The 15134-nt window shown below is 41.1% G+C and overlaps 1 protein-coding gene and 1 long non-coding RNA gene across 5 annotated transcripts in view; both read left to right on the plus strand.

Moving 5' to 3' along the window:
- The window catches only part of LOC123868566 (protein-L-histidine N-pros-methyltransferase), a 73434-nt gene that overhangs the window by 54258 nt on the left and 4042 nt on the right, over positions 1-15134 (plus strand). The window lies entirely within an intron of this gene.
- On the plus strand, positions 1452-4987 carry LOC123868567. Its single transcript, XR_006796658.1, has 3 exons — positions 1452-1518; positions 1602-1605; positions 4976-4987. It is a non-coding gene; the product is annotated as an uncharacterized LOC123868567 (long non-coding RNA).

Genomic DNA, 15134 nt, shown 5'->3' on the forward strand with positions numbered 1-15134 from the left:
TGGCCTGGCCATTTAATAACAAAGATTTGATAACAAATTACTAAGGAAATACAAACATCCTACATAAACTGGTTTAGGTATTTTATAAAAGTAAATTAATTAAATAGCAAATAATAAAAAGATAATCCCTAATTGTTTGAAAGCAAACAAGCATAATATACTTAGGTAAATACTTACCTACTTAGGTATCTCCGAAGAGAAGATATCAATCGTTAGCGTCTGTATTCTCGAGCCAGTAATTAGAAATTCAAGTGAGTTTTTCTACCACTGTTGATGATTACTGACTACATAGCGTTACTAATGTATGTAGATACGTCCAATTAAATAAATATACCTACGATTAAACTATTATCAGCTATGTACATACCTATTATGAAATTATATTCAGCATAGCTAAACGAGAAAAATAAAAATTCAATGCAGTAGGTTTTTTTTATTATTCCGATAGGTACCTACTAGTTAGCAATTGAGTGCAATCTCACCAGGTGGTAAGTGATGATGCAGTCTAAGACGGAGTAGACGAAGGATCCTACTAGGATCATGTACCTAATAAAAAATTTATAACCAGACGACAACGAGCTTTATTGATTCAAAACGGACATAATTTAAAAATTTCAAAGGCAAAAGGTTGAGATTAGGTATACCTAATGATGATTCGAGATTATAAATCTCAACCGCTCAACTCGCCGGCCCAGGATTTCTTCTCAGAATGAGAAGGGTTTAGGCCATAGTAGGTACGTGTTGGCAGACTTCACTCACCTTTACGGTAACGGTAAATTTTTAGTTCATAGAAACTACTGGACTAAACTAAGTGTAAGTTAATGATAATAACAAATACGTAGCTTTACGTATTAAACAATGTGCCTAAACAATAAAAAAATATTCCTAAATCATTCGACCAGTGAACCAATGGGCATTGTTTCAAAGTAAACAAGTCGGAAAATCCACCAATAGCCGTCTGAAAACACTGCCGGCCGGGTAATTAAAAATTCAAATGAATTTCCCCTTCGCCGCGGTTCGTGATTACTTTGCGTTAATTACCATCGACCAATTAAAACACGAGGGCGACAGAGCGTCACGAGACCCGACCAATGGGGAACGAGGACTGAAGCAAGGCGTGGTAATTAAGACGAAAGGGTTGCTTTTCCGGGCGTACTGAGAGAGGGCGTTGATTAATCGATCCCTAGTGGGCGACGGACTTTACATAACGTCTACGTTAAATGATTTCTAATGGGATGTTAATTGGGTATCTCTTGAAAACTCTAGTCAGGTGGGCGGAACATTAGGAAACTTTTTCATAATAGCTCTAAGATACGGCATAAACTAGCCTTGCCTGTGGTAGTGTAGTAGCCCGTACCTATTGCTATTAGTTCGAGGTCTCTTTCGAGTTTTGTTTTTCTCGATTGTAAAGCCATTTTTATTGTAATATTTTTTATACTTTAAAGTCGATTATATAGGTACCATGACAAAATCATTTCGCTTCAGGCCAACAACCATTGAAATTTCAGCGTGTAGTTAGTCTAAACATACCTATCAGATTGACACCATAAAGAATTCAAACTTTAGTAGATAATAATATCTCTACGCTGCCTTTCCAATAGGGATGTGCAAAGATGACTAGCAAGGAATATGTCAAATGAGTATGATCGCTTTATTATCATAACTCAGCCCTTTCCACTAGAACTAAAATTATATTTCGTGACCAAGATGAACTGAGCTATAGAGCTAGGTATCCAATTGCTGGGTTTCTTCCGAGGTTCCAATCGTTTGAACCGCACTTTTTTTTTAAATAATATTGTGAAAGAACTACCTAAGTAGGTACCAACTTACTACACGTTCTTATTAGGTATCTTAAATCGATACATCATTGAAAAATAACAACAGCATTCGAGACTAACGTGTTATTAAGAGAGCCGATGAAGTGTAAATGATCCGCGGGGCCACTGAAGTCGGCCTCGTCCCCCCCCACCCCCCTTAGTTCCCCCTATACCGCCCGGCCGTCACCGCCAGAAGAAAAATGCTAACACGCCCCCGCGAAAACTATTAGTTATTTTGGCACCCCTGCATCCCGCGCCGACGATTATACTAGCCCGTTTGTTTTTACCCGCTTACGTAAACTACGTACAATACGTAGAAAATTCCAGATCCTACAGATATTTTTCTCACAGCTTGGTAGAAACAGCACTCTGAATCTAAGGCTATGGTAGTAAATTTACCTAATATCAACATATACAGAACTTTTAATATCTCGTAGAAGTTGATAAGTGCAACCAGATGACCCATAAAAGTCGCAAGCAGCGCATGTTTCAGTATGTTTGAACTTATTTCGTTGTTTTCGCTAGCGTCCTTTCTTAGACTGCATCACTACTTACCTACTCAACTTACTAGCAAGATAAGGTGTAAGCCGGTCCTTAGTAGGTAATACAAGAAAAGTTCATATAATGTTAAAGAAATATATGGCAAAGAGGTAAAAAACAAACACACTGTAGATATCAACGTATCTCGTCTGATATTGTTTATATTAACCAAAAGACAACTGATATGAAGAACTTAACGATAAAATCTCGCGTTACAGTAGCGTTGATGAAATTCAAAGCATGATAAAGTATATGGCCCATAAAACTTTCATTGCTGTTAACTTATTTATGAACCCGACTACATATTTAATACTTTCGTCAATCATAAACATGAGATAGTTACATACTAACAAATTCAAGGATAAATAGCAGTTCTAAAATATGTTAATACGTCATAAAAGCACATCTTTAAATCCAATATATTGTACGATGATCAGTCTACTATAAGGGCGGTTACGTACTCATCCGATCCGAATCCGTGAAAATACGTTCCGAAGTAGGCAGTCATAGTATTTGTATCGTTACTTACGCACTAGATCCGACTTCTCCGATTTCTCCGTCATCGGTGAGAATATCTCGGATTCAAACTGGACATAATATGACGTATCTACGTCCGTTGAGTGGAGACATCTTTGACCAATAACAACGTTGTTAAATAATTTATCGACATATTGTATTACTAGATTGATTATATTCTTAATTTCGGCCGTACCTAAATAGTCACTTTTTCGCTCCCCCTTACAGATTGTTTGTATATACCTACCTACCTACAATTGTCAATGTTGATAGATACCTAATGTTACCGTTATGGATTTCTCGATGCCACGAGATTAGATACCTACAGATAGTTTGAGACTTTGAGTGAATTTCAATGGCGATGATTTAAATTTATAAATACAATTGACGTCCTAAACAGCAACAAGTTTAAGGCCAAAACGAGGAGTCCAATGGAAATTTTCCGTATAAATAACTGACTGATGGGCGTTATTTATATGGATGTGCAATACTCGACACTTCGCCCAAAGGACAGTCTTGATATCAAGCTGATAGCACATTACTATACGAATCGTAAGGGTGACAAATCAACATCGAGCTATGCTGCGCTGTACTGCGCTGTGCTATGTTTGGTCAACTCGCTCGTCTAATATTGTAATGAGGATACAAACAAACTATGCTGTGCTGCGCTGTGTGAGGCTACGCTCTGTTTATCAACGCAGCAGTCTCAAGCGAGGCGCGCTACCCGCCGTGCTGAGCCGCGCTGTGTCGAGCACATAAAATATCCATATCCGCTTCTTCTTCACTTTCATCTTCATCGGATTCAACTATGTCGTAATGTTTACGTTTTTTTGAAAATAAAGTCATTTTTGACGAGATAAACGACTACACGAGCTGCTAATTACTTTTATACTGAGCTAAGCAAAGCGCAGCACAGCTTGATGTTGATTGTTAAAAAAACGAAGCTTAAGAAACACAGCACAGCACAGCGCAGTACAGCGCAGCATAGCTCGATATTGATTTGTCACCCTTACTGGACTGGACCTACTAAAGTGTGACTAGATTCGCACGATAAAATTTTCGAATTTATGCTTGGAGTTTCTCTACGTGATCAAAACAATAATGTCAAGATCCGTAGAAGCACCGACATAGCCCACGGGATTGTGAAGCTGAAGTGGAAACGGATGGGGCACGTACCTATACTTCGAAAAACCGATTGGTATTGGGGTCTCAAGTCTCAAGGTTCTGGAATGACGATCTCGCACCGAAAAGCGCAGCGTTGGCAGACCTCTCAGGGAGCCGTTGGATCCGGGTGGCACAAAACCGCGGCCCGTGGTAGTTCCTATAAGAGACCTACGTCCAACAGTGGACATCCAACAGTGGACGTCTATCGGTTGACGACGACAACAATTTCGTGTGCAGTCCGAATATTTGCCATATAAGTAAGTACCTACTTATCTAAGTGCGATCAGTACCTATAGGAAAACAGTTTGTTGGATTGGCAGCAGTAAGTTTTTAGAACTCATCAGGTAATGGTTTTACCTGCCTTCTATTCAATTCATTAAAAATCATTAAAGGAACTATTAGTAGGAAGTTGGGTTGGGTAACGAGGAAAATACAACGGTACTTATTAGGATATAGGCGACATCAAACGAGTCTTAGGGAACCACTAAAACAAACTGTACGCGACCGTAGAGTGTGTAGATATATTCCTACAGAGATAAAGATACCCAATGTCCAGCTGTGGACGTCCATCGGCTGAGACATCGACGAGTAGGAAGTTATAAATAAGAAATCGCTTGCTTGTATTGTTACAAGGATACATAATATCTGTCCATTATTCGTCTGCGCGGCGCCAACAGTCGCCCTTCCTATCCGTCATCGGCGTTTCCGACATAGCCTCCTTTTAACCTTTGCACTGCTCGTTCTCAAATATTAGTAGGAGATTATTCCTAGATACTATAATCCTATTCCTAGATAGTTTAATTCAATTAAGCGTTCAGTTAAGATTTGACTGTTTTTGAAGAAATTTGGTAGGTAGGTACAACGATAGCTTGCTTTTTATCCCGGAAAATCATAGGGTTCCCACGGGATTTCTTATAAACCTAAATCCACTCCAATAGAGTCGCGAGTATCCTTAACGTAACGTAAACGTAGTATTTTAGAGCCTCTTTCGTATGTTATCGAAACTTGCGACATTGACCCTGACCGTGTAATTCGAAGAAACGTGGAAAAACAAACAGAAACGGTTTTGCCTCGAAAGAGTAACGTTAATTCTACAGAACAGAATTTACGTTACTCTTTCGGGGCAATTCGTCTAATTGTTACTCAACGTAAAGAGATTTTCCAAGTGTAGGCAGCTGGTATGTCCGATTTCACCTCGATCAATTGATAACATTTACACTTTCATCTTGAAAATACATGATCGTTTATCGATCGTCCCTAATCCATACCTGAACCTGCGCATAAAAACCGATGACCTTTATTATTAAATTATGGTTACATACGGTTGCATATGATGGGCTTATCAGATCAGGGCGCGTTTGGAACCATCGTAGATTTAGAAATAAGTTTTCGCCACACCATAATGTCACCACAATTATCTTACAAACTGCTTAGATTAAGGACCAGGGAGCTCGGAAACAGCTTAGCTTATTAAAGAATCATACAAATTCAACAATTGAAAATCAAAGAGTGTACAACGGTAGGTACCTATTTTGAATATTGACTTTGACATACAGTTTCTGTATACTGTTAGGTATTTAGTTGAAAAGATTAGGCACAGAGTGAAGCACGAATAGAGGAGAGTTCATTAGCCTTTGTTGGATAAATAGTATCAGCAAACAAAATGCGAGATTGCGGTAACCCTTGTCCGTTGCAGCAAATGAAAGCTAATGGGGGTAGTACAGGAACATAAAGCACAATACATAACGGGTACACAAAAGGCCAACACCAGCATTCGGACGAGGTTTGTACGTACACGGACAGACAAAGCACACAAACACGTGAGGTCATCTCCCCTCATTAGGTGGTTAGTTTTCCGGGCGTGTCCGCGGAGTCTGCGGACGTGCGGGGGTGGGTCGGGGGAGGCGAGGGGGTGAGTTGCCGGGAAGTTACTTAATTAATCCCCGCGCGGCAGCCATTGGCCGGCGCTGGGCGGCGGATCTTCGCCTACGCGTTAATTGGGCGGACTACGAGCGCCTTCGATTAATGAGAAACCTGCTACGTCTATACACAGCTGTGTAGAGGCACGTAGAGGCTTGCGAAGCTTTACCTATTGTTTTAGTCGTACCTACGAGTAGGTAATATCGTTAATTAATTCTACCTAACTTTGGACTTTTATTTAGGTACCACTAAATTCGACTCAAGAGCAAGTTAGCAACTTGAAAATGTCCATAATTACATATACCTATCTTCAAGACTCGCGCCAAATCATACCCATTATAAAAATGTTTGTGAATAGAAGCTACGAGGCACTGACCACTCAGCAGCAATAAGAAACAACCGCATACTATATAGTATAGTATAGTATGAATGACGATATAGTATGTTTGACCTTATTATAGGTTAACCTCAAGGTTAAGCAACTTAACCTTGTCCTTAGAATATTACGGATTTTGAGTGAAATTAAAATGATTTCAAAATACAATTCCATCAGACAACAAACACATCTTATCAAGAAACGCCTCCTCATATTGCGTTCTTAAATCTGTGGTGTTCGTTAACTTAACTGTAAAATTGTGAAGAGCCACATATACCTACCTAGGCTTATAATATATTCTATAGCTGAAGATTTCATAGATGTGACTGAATTTACTAAGACGAAGTTGCGGGTAAGTAGGTACTTTTCAGTCGTCATAAAAAAGTGACGAGTGAAGTGATTCAAGTAGGTAGGTACAAAAGCTAAAGATAATAATAACTACGTCGAAATACGAGCTTTAAAAGAGTAGAGAGGGAACTACAACTGGCTTCCTAGAGCATTAATAAATAACGTAGTGGAAAAGGAGTTGGCTCGAAACTAATATCGCTCTCGTCGCGTCAAGTGAACGTATAAAGCTCAGATTTAGCGAGAGCCGAGGGCTGAGCAGGCGTGAAACGCCCAGGTAAAGCACCTACTTACAACGCGATATACGGGGAACGTAAATTATAATATTGTGTGTGTCGGGCTACAGCTAACCCTCTCGGCGCTCGTCGCCGACGCGCCGGCCGTGTGTGCGCGCCCACTGAAAGAAAAGCAATTTCCTCGGGCGGGCTCCCCCCGCCGGGTTCGAGGTCTCGCGCGAATATAATTTTGTTCATTTTTTCATTCGGGCGAGTTAATTCGGCTTCGCGGCGTACTCGGCTATTGATTAGGGCGCGTCTTACGTTTTTAATTTGTTTGCGCGCGCAGCCACGATGCACCCGAGTCCTGAGATGAGCTCCCCGCGCCGCCCGCCACCGTCACCCCGGTCTAATGAAGCCTCCGCTAACTACGCGCACTGTAATAATCACGATCCTTTTCACAATCACGCTTTGAAGGCAAATGTTTTCTCCCAGCCCGAGCCGGCTAACTAACAAAGCGCGCTCCTCGATGAGGAAAAACATTACGTTTTCCTTTTGTAAACAAAATCAAACAGCAACTGAAAAAACCCTTCGCTGTTGCAAGATAAATTTTGTTAAGATTAAATAAGACCTACTTAGATAATAATTAGGGACACCTTTTTCTTATGCATGCCCAATGCCCATTAGGTACCTACCTATATTATTACGTAGGAACGGACCTAATATTTTTGACTCCTAGATTACCAACCTATGAATATCCACTTCTTACATTTGACTTCTTGATTTTTCAGTCGAACAGGCCCCCCTTGAATGAAATGAAATGAATTTACCTATTATTTAGGTAAGTTTATATCCCCCTCCCCCCTCCCCCGTTTAATTACCTCCTTATGGATTAGGGAAGATTCCATAAAACGCACATCTTAAAGAGTTATTTTTTAAAGTTTTGTGCGATTTGAAGCACTGTAAGTATTTAGGTATAAGAGCTCTTTCTCACTTTTAGAGTGCCATAGGTATCAAACCAAGGAACCACTAGATCGAATACGTTCCTAGCTCCGTTACTGATATTTTTACATCAATAATAATTTGATTAGGTACTAAAATAGTTCAATTTCATATAGGTACCTGCCTAAGTAATTAAGGCTTTGTATGTAGACACAAGTACATAACATAATTGGATATACCTACCCCACATACAGCCTCTCGCCCCCCTACTCGTGAAACAGCACCGCCTGTGTGTGACACATTAGTAAATGAGGCGACATTCGTTACGTGCCCCCCCTCTGTCGCCCCTCCTCAGCCCGCCGCCCGCCAGCCCCCTGAGCTCATTGAAAGCCTTCCCGAGAATCGCAGCCGACCTATCCTATTGCAAACTTACCTCATTAATGCTTACACACCTATGAGAATATAGCTATTATTAGGTATTAATTGCAGTTGCCTGCAACTTTGTTCGGAATTTACATTACGAAATTAGTAGCTCGCTATCGGAGTCAGTTAGGTTCACTAGATGATGCCCGCGACTTCATCCGCGTGCGTTTAGGTACCTATTTAAAAATCCCGTAGGGTATCTTTAATTTTCCGGTATAAAATGTAGCCTTTGTCCTTCGCTGGGAAGCAAGCTGTCTTCGTCGTACCTTTCGTGGATTTTTTTTATTTTATATTTAAAGACTTAATGAAAACTGAACATTTAACACCAAACTTTGTAGACTAAAGCACTACCTAAATAAAAACTGAGACAGGTGTTTGCAATTTGCAGCCCAAATAGACCGTAGGTAAGTACCTATAGTCTGTGCTAGGGCTGAATGGGTTAAATGGATACGTCGTGAAAAGGTAATAGACAGACACACTTTCGCATTTATAATATTAGCATGGGTTGTAACTAATGTTTGTTCATGAACAAGACCTATTTGGTATATATTGCAAATTTGCCAATTTATCCTATTGGAAAATATTATTGCACGAAAGCACTAAGTAGAATTATTATAGGTAATATGAGTTACAATGTCATTTACATCGGTAGGCGTAGCTGCTAAGTAGCTGGTAGATACTTAGATATCACGATGTTTGGATTAAATACAATTTCATTGCAGATAGTGTAAGATACAGAAACAATAACGTCCGTTGACGGCGCCGTCCGTGGCTCGGTGTGAAGCGTCTCACTCAATAAATCGAAACGGCGTCGCCTCCGCCCGGCCATTAAGGCTCGATAGCGGGTACTCTTCGGCGCTTACTTTGTTTTATTACTTTCATTTTATTATTTTAATTTGTGTGGCAGTGCGCTATTTGCGTGTGCGCAGTTTGTCGCCCGCCCCGCCCAGCGCGCTCGGCCAATGGCGGCCGGCCCGCTAACGAGCGACGCGCGCCCGCGAGCGCGCCCGCGCGCGCGACGTCGCGACAATGCTCATTGTTTCAAACGATTCTCATTTTGTTTTAGTCCACTCCATCTCATCGGCAGCCCGCACCTCCCACCGAGCGATAATTTCAATGTCGCCACGTATATTGTGATATTGACTGAGATTCCATCCCGGAATGTTTTAGCTTCGCAGGCGCGTTTCGTCAGCACTCAATAAGCAATAAACTATACGCCTCCGAGAAGTTATTTTAAAGTCTGTCTGGGATGCGCCTTTACGCCTTTTAAAGGTTATTGTGTTTCAAAAACGCTCAACTTATTGCCTGCCTACCGTCATTGCTGACAGCTGCTTTGGTTTGCCATAATCGGCTTGAATCATCTTTGTGCATGTTCCTTTAGAGCTTTAATTTTAAGATAGTTTCCATTGTAACTTACCCACATAGCTAAAACTATTCCCAAATCCTTACAAGAATCGTGACTAAGTATGGCTATGAGTCGTACGAAGTACCTACCTAATTACGTAGTAGTAGTAAATAGGTAATATGAAGAAAGAAAACTAAAAAGAAAAACTATAATTATGTATTTTTAAACGGCTTTCAGAACAAGAACTTATTTAAAATATAATATACTTACACTACTGACTTCCAATCTCTAGCCTTAAAAATATTATTCAAGAAGTACCTAGGTACGTAGGTATAGAATTGTAAAATAGGTCGCTACACAAAGCACTAGTCGTCGGGTTCTCGAGTAACTATCATAATTCATGATTCCCTTGTTACAAGCAGCGCTGGATACTTTATTCTTCAGGTTCCCATTTATTTTATTCCTATTAAACTCGTTACAAGTAACAATGGTTGAGAAAAGTTCCTGCAATTGAAGGAATTCGCTACCTTTACAAATTATTTAATTTAAGCTACTTTAACAAATTCTTTTAGGTATTTCTTAGGTTCCTCGTTGCAACAATTTCCTGAATGATTGAATCCAGGGGATTGAATAAATAAGTAGGTAGGTAGGTACTAGTGCTAGAGGCCGTTGTAAAAATAGAATGTTATTTGAAAGATTTTTGAACATACCTAGTTAATGTGAAAAAAGGCAGCCATGACGAGAAATTCATGATATCGAGTGCCTACTCGTGGAATCCGTTCGACTACTCAGTTGGAAGTTTTCTCTACTACCTAAAAGAAAAAATCCAATACACGACACTCGTTTGCATACTACGACTTTAATCTTTGATCGCACGAATAATATTAAAGGGGGAAACTAAGCAATTGATAGTAGAAATGGGCGGCGAAATAGAAAAATATCGTCGGACGCATTCGTGGCGCGGTAAAATATTCAATCGGGCCAATTCGGGTCCACGAATAAATTCTGTCCTGCCATTATTTGTTGCGCGTCCTCGCGGCCAAAAATCGGTACCGTAGGCATTGATAGTCGTCATTTTTCTCTTCGCTATCGTTAATATTTTACGCGTGCGTGTCGACGGTTTACGGCCCCACTCTTAACACTAAAACGTTTTAGCGCTGCTCTCATTGTTTATAACATTTTACTATCCACTTTTTTTATAGTTTATTGCGACTCGAGTGCCGTTCGAGGTAACGACACGTAACCGTTTGTGTGACGGTTCGAACTTCGATTATATGTCATCGGATTTGATTTTTATTGAGGTTAAACCGTCTGGTGAGGCGGGGATAGCCTAGTGGTTAAACCATCGGCCTCTTATACGGTGGCTGGGGGTTCGCTCGCGGGCACACAACTCCTAACTTTTCGGAGCTATGTAGATTGTAGGCATGTTGTAACGTTTGAGTAATTATAAATATCACTTGGTTTCACGGTGAAAGCTGACATTGTGAGGAAACCTGCATGCTTGAGAGTTCCTCATAATGTTCTCAAAGGTGTACTATTGCCAAAACCCTTCTCATGCTGAGAGGAGAGCCGTCCACAGTAGTGCGCCGACGATGGATTGATGATGATGAGTGTCTGTGTTTACGTACCTAGTTCCACTTTGCTAAACAACTAAGCACGTCCTTACCTACCTCCCCACAATAACTGACTATATGAAAGCTCTAGGTTCATCTAAATTCTGATCTTTGTCATCAAAACTTCTGTGGCGAAGCTCATATGCTCTGCTGCTGTTTTAGATTGCGATTTAGGTAATCTAAAGGCAAGTAGCGCATCCTTCAGAGTTTAAACTCTACCTACTGAAATCTAATGAAAACCGCTTCGTGTAAAAAGTTATCAAAAAATCGTTTTTATTTACAGTACTAATCCTAAGATCACCTTACAGTGATACTGAAAAAAATTAAGAACGAAAACTTTTCTTATTCGATCAGAACCATGGAATACTTTTAAAGCTCATTAATTTATTTTTAAAATTAAATAAATTATTTATTGATGTGTGACCAAATACAGATCTCCAACTTAACGTAATGCTGCAGCAAGCTACAGGTCTGGTTTATCGATGGAAATTATAGATGTGACTTAGGGGTATAATAGGTAGTGTAGTAGAAGACAAAGAGTCCTACTAAAGTTTCCAATCTTAGATCAAGTTAATTAACTTCACATCTCTACATTACGTCTGAGACAATAAACAGAAATGGGTTGGTACCGAACTGTAATTATCCATCCAAGTTTGCGAGCTCAGGAAAAGAATTGCTCTCCTTTGTGAGAGAGGGGGTCGCAGGGTGTGCGGGGAGTGTGTGGGGTGGGTAGTGGGTACTACCCACCGGGTAGGCTCACATGGGACGCGCTCTAATGAGGTGCCTGAAAGCGACAATGTCTTTGAGCAAAGCAAATGTGTAGGTATCTTATATCTACATACAAGGGGTGGGGTTGCGTCTATCTCGATTCACGCTTCATAGATATCAAGGAGGTACGAACTTAGCTACTTTACATGACTGTTGTGTTGTACATTGCTGTATGAGTAATTATTATTATTATTGGCATCTATTCAATATTGAACTAATTTTGCAGTAACTAAATTCTTATCATAATCTTCGATCTATTTCGTTAAAATGTAGCGGTCTGAAATGTTAGGTATTAGGTGCCTAATTCAGGCGTTAGTGTCGCTGAGCTCGAATGACGTTGCCTACCTTTGCATAGTACCTACCTATGTCTGATACCCTGTCGCGGTGTCGCTGACACTGGAGTCGAAAGTCCCAAGTACCTAGTAGGTACCAAGTAATTCAAATTCTTCAAAATTCATAATAAATCACTTTACATAGGTTAATATATCAATTATTATAATTTCTCATGCAACAATAACATTGAAAGCTTTGCACCGCGCTGTAAGTACCGGGAGGCGAGACGGCGCGCGATGGGACGAGGCGGCCGGACGGTAGCCGGTGCCGTCCGCGCGGCCGGACGAGGGCCGAGCGCCTTCCGGATCCGGGGCCGGTTTTAATTTCCCCCGCGGGCGTTAAGTTTAAACACCCGGAGATGAGCGTACTAATATCATGCACGGGCCGGGCCGTCGCCATAGCGACGCACACTCGGATGACGTGTGGTGTGAGGCCGGGGGTAATATGATTTGAAGGCCCCGGGCGCGACACCCCGCGCCCGCTTGTTTGCTCTCCGATGCAATCGCGATACGAGCCCCGCCCCCCGCGCCCCGCACACACATCTCACCTCCGTCTTCGGTAACCGCATCGGATTCCTTGTTGCAAGCCACCGCATCCTATTGAAATAGATACACTCCAGCCACCTACCTATTCCTCTACTCGGTAAGAATTTCGTGTCACCCTTAGGTGTTAAACTTTTGTCTCTATACGGATCTATGCCTTATTTACAACGATACACTTGCAGTTTACAAGTTTCAAATGTTATACTTAGTCGTATTGTTGCTGTTTGTATCACTTTTCAACATCTGCAGTAGATATACCGAAGAGCTTCAACCAAATGGTCCAGAAGAATCAGCAACAATAAGTAGGTACTCGTATTGCCAGGTAACAGAATTGACGAAGTGATAACTGACCAGAATGAGTGTCCGTAATTCGCAAGGTTCAAATGTTACAAATTTATATCTATAATTTCCCAAGAAACTGCGATTAAGAGGCTGATTCTTACAACTACTTGCAGATTCATCAACGCTAATTTCAGATTCATGAACTGTATGTCGTTTAGTACTTTGATCCTAGCAAGCATAATGAATGTTAACTTAATCACACGCTTTTCTAAAAATCGGTCTAGTGCGAGTCGGACTTGTACTCTAAAGGTTCCGTACCACATCATACAAAGTATACGGTGTAACACTTTTATCTAGATCACTGCAAGTTAATTACGGATTGCGCCATCTACATGTGATTTAGTAAATTAAATTTTCCACCACACCACCATTTTAAACCACAAATTCTCAGTTTTCGGATCTTCTCCTTTACTTGTGCTATTTAAGACCTACCTACCTGCCTTTCATGATTCTAAGTCAACGGGAAATACCCTATAGGTTTTCTCGACAAACACGATAGACGGACAGACAGACAACAAAGTGATCCTATAATGGTTCCGTTTTTCCTTTTGAGGTACGGAACCCTAAAAAGGACGCGTTATATCCCCCTGGGCTGTGAGAACTCAGTCGTGACTCGGCGGCAGGGACTCCAGTAGCGGCGACAGTTACGTGATGGCACCGCTCATTAGACGCAAGGTGCGACTTCATGTATCATGTATCTCACGTCGGCCGGAGCGGACAATAAAGCAATCAATTCGCGGCTTCGTCGCCACCACCGGGCCATGTTCGGCCCTAAACGGGCTCCGGAACGATAACCAGCGATACATTGTCATAAATTGCACCATGAAAAATGCAATCACCAATTACAGAATCCGTTTTTGAGGGTCGTTTTTGATATTTGCTGCTCTTCTGGCACTTAACGTCCTTAGGGTTTTCACTAATTACCTATACTATAGAACTGTACGTCGAATTATGTCAAGAACCTAAAACGGACAGACATCACTTTGTATGAGATGACGAGTTTTCGCCTTTTAAGGTACCTACATACAATCCTAAAAGATCCATTGGTAAACAAAATGCGGACACATAGTACATACCTACTTAATTCCTGTTGAAACGTGATTGGGCAGGTACCTACGTGTTTTGAAATAAAGGAATAGCAAAATTTTTGTTCAAATACTAGCTGATGCCCGCGACTTCGTTCGGGTGAATTTAGGTTTTTTAAAAATCCCGAAGAAACTCTTTGATTTTCCGGGATAAAAAGTACCCAATCTCCATCCCCGGGATATACAGAAGCTATTTCTGTACCAAATTTCGTCAAAATCGGTTAAACCGTTGGGCCGTGAAAAGGTAGCAGACAGACAGACAGACACACTTTCGCATATAATATTAGTATGGATGGATGATGGGACTGTAAAATTTTATAAATGCTTTGAAACGTCTAATTTACCGCAATATATTGACTCGCCAGGGAGGTCATCACGATTGTCAGTCATGAGTAACAGACTAGAGAGAGCTAGACTGAATATTAAGGTAGATATTAAAAAAAGACAAGTTTCATACGTGTTAGTAAAGTCGTCGATATCCAATCCTTGAAAGTTCAACTATGTAAGGGGCGTTATAGTGAGCTGTGCTGTGCTTGCCCTGGAGTAATTGCAGCGCGGACGCCGGGGGCCCGGTAATGCCGCGCGTGATATATGATACAACGTCTAATAACAGAGCTCGACCCTCGCGCCGATTATCCTTTTCTCGGCAAAGACGATTGGTATCGATCGCGACGCTCGCTCTCAGCTAATGAGTGCAGAATTTACTGGTCATTATCCACTTTCGCCGCTAGCCCGGAGCGCGATGAAGTCGTCGCGGAATGAAAACTGCGCACCAACCTCCAACGTAAATACCCTTTCTAGGGTAATGTTATCGCTTCCGGATTCTTCAATAAAGTACCTTCATTATC

This window comes from Maniola jurtina, chromosome 9 (genome assembly GCF_905333055.1).
Source record: "Maniola jurtina chromosome 9, ilManJurt1.1, whole genome shotgun sequence".
Lineage (NCBI taxonomy): Eukaryota > Metazoa > Arthropoda > Insecta > Lepidoptera > Nymphalidae > Maniola > Maniola jurtina.